The following is an 8,663-nucleotide window of genomic DNA, read 5'->3' on the forward strand; positions in this document are numbered from 1 at the left end:
GATCATGGTGCTACTTTGAAGCACAAGTGTGGCAAAGGATAGTAACATTGTCCCTTCTCTCTTTTTCTCTCATTTTTTCTTTTTTTGGGCCTTTTCTCTTTATTTTTTATGGCCTTTCTCTCTTTTTTTATATTCCTCAATTGGGACAATGTTCTAGAAAATGATGATCATCACACTTCTATTTATTTACAACTCAATGATTACAACTCGATACTAGAACAAAGATGACTCTATATGAATGCCTCCGGCGGTGTACCGGGATATGAAATGAACCAAGAATGACATGTATGAAAGGAACGGTGGCTTTGCCACAAATACTATGTCAAGTACATGATCATGCTAAGCAATATGACAATGATGAATGTGTCATGATGAACGGAATGATGGAAAGTTGCATGGCAATATATCTTGGAATGGCTATGGAAATGCCATAATAGGTAGGTATGGTGGCTGTTTTGAGGAAGATATAAGGAGGTTTATGTGTGAAAGAGCATATCGTATCACGGGGTTTGGATGCACCGGCGAAGTTTGCGCCAATTCTCAATGTGAGAAAGGGCAATGCGCGGAACCGAAGAGGCTAGCAAGGATGGAAGGGTGAGAGTGCGTATAATCAATGGACTCGTCATTAGTCATAGAGAACTCACATACTTATTGCAAAAATCTACAAGTCATCAAAAACCTCGGTACTACGCGCATGCTCCTAGGGGGATAGATTGGTAGGAAAAGACCATCGCTCATCCCCGACTGCCACTCATAAGGAAGACAATCAAATAACACCTCATGTTTCAAATTTGTTGCATAACATTTAGCATACGTGCATGCTACGGGACTTGCAAACCTCAACACAAGTATTTCTCAATTTCACAACTACTCAACTAGCACGACTTTGATTTTATTACCTCCATGTCTCAAAACAATCATCAAGCATCAAACTTCTCTTACTATTCAACACACTTATAAGAAAGTTTTATTATTAATCTTGCATACCAAGCATATTAGGATTTTAAGCAAATTACCATGCTATTAAGACTCTCAAAATAATCCAAGTGAAGCATGAGAGATCAATAGTTTCTATAAAACAAATCCACCACTGTGCTCTAAAAGATATAAGTGAAGCACTAGAGCAAAATTATATAACTCAAAAGATATAAGCGAAGCACATAGAGTATTCTAACAAATTCCAAGTCATGTATGGCTCTCTCAAAAGATGTGTACAGAAAGGATGATTGTGGTAAACTAACAAGCAAAGACTCAAATCATACAAGACGCTCCAAGTAAAACACATATCATGTGATAAATAAAAATATAGCTCCAAGTAAATTTACCGATAGAAGTAGACGAAAGAGGGGATGCCTTCTGGGGCATCCCCAAGATTTGGCTTTTAGGTGTCCTTAGATTATCTTGGGGGTGCCATGGGCATCCCCAAGCTTAGGCTCTTGCCACTCCTTGTTCCATAATCCATCAAATCTTTACCCAAAACTTGAAAACTTCACAACACAAAACTTTAAGTAGAAAATCTCGTGAGCTCCGTTAGCGAAAGAAAACCAAAGACCACTTCAAGGTACTGTAATGAACTCATTATTTATTTATATGGGTGTTATACATACTGTATTCCAACTTCTCTATGGTTCATAAACTATTTTACTAGCCATAGATTCATCAAAATAAGCAAACAACACATGCAAAACAGAATCTGTCAAAAATTGAACAGTCTGTAGTAATCTGTAGCTAGCACAAGATCTGGAACCCCAAAAATTCTAAAATAAATTTCTGGACGTGAGGAATTTATCTATTAATCATGTGAAAAAAGAATTAACAAAATAGATCTTTCCAAATGAAAATGACAGCAGTTCTCGTGAGCGCTAAAGTTTCTGTTTTTTACAGAAAGTTCAACAAGACTTTCCCCCAAGTCTTCCCAATGGTTCTACTAGGCACAAACACTAATTAAACACAAAAAGACAACCAAAAAAGATTCTAAATAATTTATTTATTACTAATCAGGAGCAAAAGTCAAGGAATAAAAACAAAATTGGGTTGCCTCCCAACAAGCGCTATCGTTTAACGCCCCTAGCTAGGCATAACAAGCAAGAATAGATCTAGGTATTACCATCTTTGGTAGGCAATCCATAAGTGGCTCTCATAATAGATTCATAAGGTAATTTAATTTTCTTTCTAGGAAAGTGTTCCATGCCTTAACGGAAATTGGAATCTAATATTTCCTTCCTCCATTACAATAATTGCACCAATCGTTCTAAGGAAAGGTCTACCAAAAATAATAGGACATGAAGGATTGCAATCTATGTAAAGAACAATAAAATCTATGGGCACATAATTCCTATTTGCAACAATAAGAACATCATTAATTCTTCCCATAGGTTTCTTAATAGTGGAATCCGCAAGGTTCAAGTTTAGAGAGCAATCATCAAAATCACGGAAACCTAACAAATCACACAAAGTCTTTGGAATCCTGGAAACACTAGTACCCAAATCACATAAAGCATAGCATTCATGATCTTTAATTTTAATTTTAATAGTTGGTTTCCACTCATCATAAATTTTTCTAGGGATAGAAACTTCCAATCAAGTTTTTCTTCATAAGATTGCATCAAGGCATCAACGATATGTTTAGTAAACCCCTTATTTTGACTATAAGCACGAGGAGAATTTAGCACGGATTGCAACAAGGAAATACAATCAATCAAAGAGCAATTTTCATAGTTAAATTCCTTGAAATCCATAATAGTGGGTTTAGCAACAACTATGGTTTTCATTTCTTCAATCCCACTTTTATCAAATTTAGCATCAAGATCAACAGATTCAGAATTCTTGGAACGCCTTCTAGGTAAAGGTGGATCATATTCAGTCCCATCATTATCAAGATTCATATTGCAAAACAAAGATTTAATAGGGGACACATCAATAACTTTTAGATCTTCATCATTATTTTCATAGGAACTAGAAGAACACGCTTTTATAATGGCATCTTTCTTAGCATGCATCCTAGCGGTTCTTTCTTTGCACTCGTCAATGGAAATTCTCATGGCTTTGAGAGACTCATTTATATCATGCTTAGGTGGAATAGTTCTAAGTTTTAAAGAATCAACATCAGGAGCAATTATATCAACGTTCCTAGCCAAATCATCAATCTTAAGCAATTTTTATTCAATCATAGCATTAAAATTCTTTTGCAAAGTAATAAATTCTTTAATATTAGATTCAAAATCAGAGGGTATCTTATTATAATTTCCATAAGAATCGTTGTAGGAATTACCATAATTATTACAGGGATTACTAGGATAAGGCCTAGGATTGAAATTTCCTCTATATGCGTTGTTACCAAAATTGTTCCTACCAACAAAATTCACGACCATAGATTCATTATTATTCTCAATCAAAGTAGACAAGGGCATATCATTACGATCAGAAGAAATACTCTTATTAGCAAATAATTTCATAAGTTCATCCATCTTTCCACTCAAAACATTAATTTCTCCTATGGCATGCACCTTTTTATTAGTAGATCTTTTAGTATGCCATTGAGAATAATTAACCATAATATTATCTAGGAGTTTAGTAGCTTCTCCTAAGGTGATTTCCATAAAAGTGCCTCCCGCGACCGAATCCAAAAGATTTCTAGAAGCAAAATTCAATCCGGCATAAAAATTTTGTATAATCATCCACAAATTTAAACCATGAGTAAGGCAATTACGTATCCTTAATTTCATTCTCTCCCAAGCTTGTGCAACATGTTCATGATCAAGTTGCTTAAAGTTCATAATATCGTTTCTAAGAGAGATGATTTTAGCAGGAGGAAAAAACTTAGAGATAAAAGCATCTTTGCACTTGTTCCATGAATCAATACTATTTTTAGGCAAAGAAGAAAATCAAGCTTTAGCACGATATCTAAGCGAAAAAGGAAATAGCTACAATTTAACAATATCATTATCCACATCTTTCTTCTTTTGCATGTCACACAAATCAACAAAGCTATTTAGATGGGTAGCGGCATCTTCACTAGGAAGGCCGGACAACAGATCTTTCATGACAAGATTCAGCAAAGCAGTATTAATTTCACAAGATTTAGCATCGGTAAGAGGAGCAATTGGAGTGCTAATAAAATCATTGTTGTTGGTACTAGTGAAGTCACACAATTTAGTATTATCTTGAGTCATCGTGACAAACAAGCAAACTAACACACAAGTAAACAAAAAGCAAGCGGACAAAAAGGGGCAAATAGAGAAAGAGAGGGAGGATAGAGAGAGGGGGCAAATAAAACGGCAAGGGTGAATTGGGGGAGAGGAAAACGACAGGCAAATGGCAAATAATGTAATGCGGGAGATAAGGGTATGTGATGGGTACTTTGCGTAGACCTCCCCGGCAACGGTGCCAGAAATCCTTCTTGCTACCTCTTTTAGCACTGCGTTGGTTTTCCCCGAAGAGGAAGGGATGATGTAGCAAAGTAGCGTAAGTATTTCCCTTAGTTTTTGAGAACCAAGGTATCAATCCAGTAGGAGGCTACGCGCGAGTCCCTCGTACCTGCACAAAACAAATAAATCCTCGCAACCAACGCAAATAGGGGCTGTCAATCCGTATAGGGCCACTTATGAGAGTGAGATCTGATAGATATGATAAGATAATATTTTTGGTATTTTTATGATAAAGATGCAAAGTAAAATAAAGGCAAAGTAAATAGCAAAGTAAATAACTAAGTAGTAGGAGATTAATATGATAAATATAGACCCGGGGGCCATAGGTTTCACTAGTGGCTTCTCTCGAGAGCATAAGTATTCTACGGTGGGTGAACAAATTACTGTTGAGCAATTGACAAAATTGAGCATAGTTATGAGAATATCTAGGTATGATCATGTATATAGGCATCACGTCCGAGACAAGTAGACCGACTCCTGCCTGCATCTACTACTATTACTCCAATCATCGACCGCTATCCTGCATGCATCTAGAGTATTAAGTTAAAAACAGAGTAACGCCTTAAGCAAGATGACATGATGTAGAGGGATAGACTCATGCAATATGAAGAAAACCCCATCTTGTTATCCTCGATGGCAATAATACAATACAATACAATACGTGCCTTGCTGCCCTTACTATCACCAGGAAAGGACACCGCAAGATTGAACCCAAAGCTAAGAACTTCTCCCATTGCAAGAAAGATCAATCTAGTAAGCCAAACCAAACTGATAATTCGAAGAGACTTGCAAAGATAACCAATCATACATAAAATAATTTAGAGAAGCTTCAAATATTATTCATAGATAGACTTGATCATAAACCCACAATTCATCGGTCTCAACAAACACACCGCAAAAAGAAGATTACATCGAATAGATCTCCACAAGAGAGGGGGAGAACATTGTATTGAGATCCAAAAAGAGAGAAGAAGCCATCTAGCTACTAACTATGGACCTGTAGGTCTAAAGTAAACTACTCACACTTGATCGGAGAGGCTATGGTGTTGATGTAGAAGCCCTCTGTGATTGATGCCCCCTCCGACGGAGCTCCGGAACAGGCCCCAAGATGGGATCTCGTGGATACAGAAAATTACGGCGGTGGAATTAGGGTTTTGGCTCCTGTTCCGATCGTTTGCGGGTACGTGGATATATATAGGAGGAAGAAGTACGTCGGTGGAGCAATAGGGGGCCCACGAGGGTGGAGGGCGTGCCTGGGGGGCAGGCGCTGCCCCCCTACCTCGTGGCCTCCTGTTAGTTGGCTTGACATAGGGTCCAAGTCTCCTCAGTTGTATTCGGTGAGAAAATCACGTTCCCGAAGGTTTCATTCCATTTGGACTCCGTTTGATATTCCTCTTATTCGAAACCCTAAAACAGGCAAAAAAGCAGCAATTCTGGGCTGGGCCCCCGGTTAATAGGTTAGTCCCAAAAATAATATAAAAGTGGATAATGAAGCCCAATAATGTCCAAAACAGTAGGTAATATAGCATGGAGCAATCAAATATTATAGATACGTTGGAGACGTATCAAGAAGCGAGATGATCTCCCCAACGATGACGTCCGGGAGATCGCTGATGCGGTCCACCCGATATTCTACCACTACTAGGGAAAAGCCTAGCAGCACTGTGGGTTTTGGGCCTATTAGTACCGGCGCTACTAATAAGGCGCTACAGCTAACGTATAGCAGTAGCGCATGTTGGCCCACGCTACTGCTATACATGAATAGCTATAGCGCTCTTTACAAAAGGGCGCTGTTGATATTATCTGCAGCGCTGTTTACTTAGAAGCGCTGCTGGTAAGGCGGCGCTACTACTAAATTTTCCCCCCTCGCTACTACTAGTTTTATTAGTTTTTACCCTGCATATTTTGTTTTGTATTTGAATAGGCTTTATACAATAATCTTTAGCATATCATACACATACAAATGTATCATAGCATATACATACAATTAGTCTCATCAAATCATGTCATCATCATAATCATCATCCAACGCAAAGTGGTCTCTCGTCATCATCTTGAAAATAGTGATACAAGTCTCGATTACTTGCAAATACATCATCATCCATCTAAACAATGATATACGCGAGAAGAGCTATCACTTTGAGTACAAGAGTTTGTATCCCTCTCTCGCATTAGCGTGAACCTAAACTAACTACAGCCTGTCACTCGGAAACCAGAAACCGGCACATGTGGGCCTGACACTCCGGCCACTTGTCTTATATATACTCCCGGCATAGCACTTCTTCGCCATCTATGTTCTATGCACTTGCATCGTCACATGAGTCGATGACATGCAGCATATATAGTTGAGCAACAGAAAGAGACACACTTGGCAAAAATAGAAACAACATATCATAAGCATAAATAACAAAGTTCATCGTACCCCAAAATGCCCTAACTAGAGTGATTTTCGCTAGTCGAGGAGGAGGACGGTTTAATTACATCACAAATAAAGTTTCACCGTGCATAACTCAGAGTTTTTTCATACAGAAAGTATGGACTAAATGGACACATTGTCATATATCGACAATCACTCCAACATGTTGTTCCATCCATCCAAGTCAGGGAGATAGTACTTGAGCTTAGTGAAAGGCTTCATGGTAAGACGCTGAGAGGATATCCATGTTCGGACGTCTTCCTGCGACATTTGTCCTTCTCCGTAGAACATCCCTGTTTTTCCGACGACCTCCTTCATGATGATTTGGGCAAGTTCGCGCTGGATGTTATAGAACTCAGCTCGAAGTCGATGATCCTCGATATCTCCTATGTCCTTTGCCCATTGCAGAATATGGGCATCGCCGGATCTAGGTGACATGCGAAGGTTCTGGTGATCCCGTCTGTACTCCATCATGTGGTGTAGGACATAGAATCCATCATTAAGAGAATCGTTCGGTTGCTGGATGCAGCAGAAGTCGGTCTTATGGTCGAAGGCGGCCCTGCCGCCCCTTGTCTTCTTGTCCCTGACCTCTCCACCCCTTGCCTGGTAGTAAAACATAGCACTGTCGGGAACATCCTTGATGTGGGTGTGATCCTTTTTGTGTATGTTCTTCGAGAGTCCAAGTAAAGAGCATGGGAGAATCGGGGGTAGAGGAGGATGAGGACGGCGTGCCCGCCGCCGCGCAAAATAAGTACACCTCAAATTAATTAGCCTCCACTATGCAAATGAATGATTGAAATCGAAGGAAGGATAGCAGCGCGGATGACTTATGCGGGATGATAAGGCACGAGAATCACCTCCTTGTCCTTATTGGCGAGCATGAAATTGACGATGTAATCCCTCGCGTATTCACGGTGCTTTGCGCAGACTCCCAAGAAGCCCTCGTGCATGTAGTACGGGTCAACGACACAGATATGAGATATCTGCTCAACCCCGATGACGTAGTTCATGTGCAAGGCATAAAGGCGGACAAACGTAAAATCCGGCTTCTTCACGTGAAACATGTTGAATATGTAATCGAATTGGAGGAAGAACTTATCCGCGGGGAAGCTGTCGACGTACGACATTTGCCGCAGAATGTTAACCACGTAGAGTGGGTATCCTAGATCATTAGAGGCGATGAGGCCTTTCTCTACCCGCAGCACATCGTCATGAAGTCTCCTTAGATCGCCGAATCTGGCCCGTAGCGCTGTTGGAGGTAGGATTGGTTGACTGGGGATATGCCATTTATCCACATCGGGGATATCTATACGGTCCTAAAGCCGAGGGTGCTGAGGCGGCTGGATCATAGAATCAGCTTTTTTGCCTTTCGTCACTCTCTTCCTAGACTTCTTTACTACCGGAAGGTCGTCCATAATACGTTGAGACGGCAATTCAGGCACCGACTCATGACGCTCAAACCCTGAGGAGGCGCCAGTATAGACATACTGTTCAGCGCCATCGTCGTCCTCATCCTCATCCATGGCGACGTCATCAGCGACTAACGGAGCCTCCTCCTTACCCCATCCGCTATCACCCAACCCGACACCCGATGCTAATTGGGTAGGTGGGGTGTTGACTTTCATACCTTGCTGAGGCTGCGTGCTCGTGGGTGTGCTCCCGGCCGCCTCCAGACGAAGCAGACTCTTTGGCCACAACAGGACCCACCCATTGCAACAATCACCAAGCCGCCGCTGTGTCTCGTCGTCATCCCCCGCTAGTATTGGAGGAGGCAAATTCTCGTGGCCTGGTTTGACACTGGCCACGGAAACCTTGAACAC

Source organism: Triticum dicoccoides, chromosome 3A (assembly GCF_002162155.2).
Source record: "Triticum dicoccoides isolate Atlit2015 ecotype Zavitan chromosome 3A, WEW_v2.0, whole genome shotgun sequence".
Lineage (NCBI taxonomy): Eukaryota > Viridiplantae > Streptophyta > Magnoliopsida > Poales > Poaceae > Triticum > Triticum dicoccoides.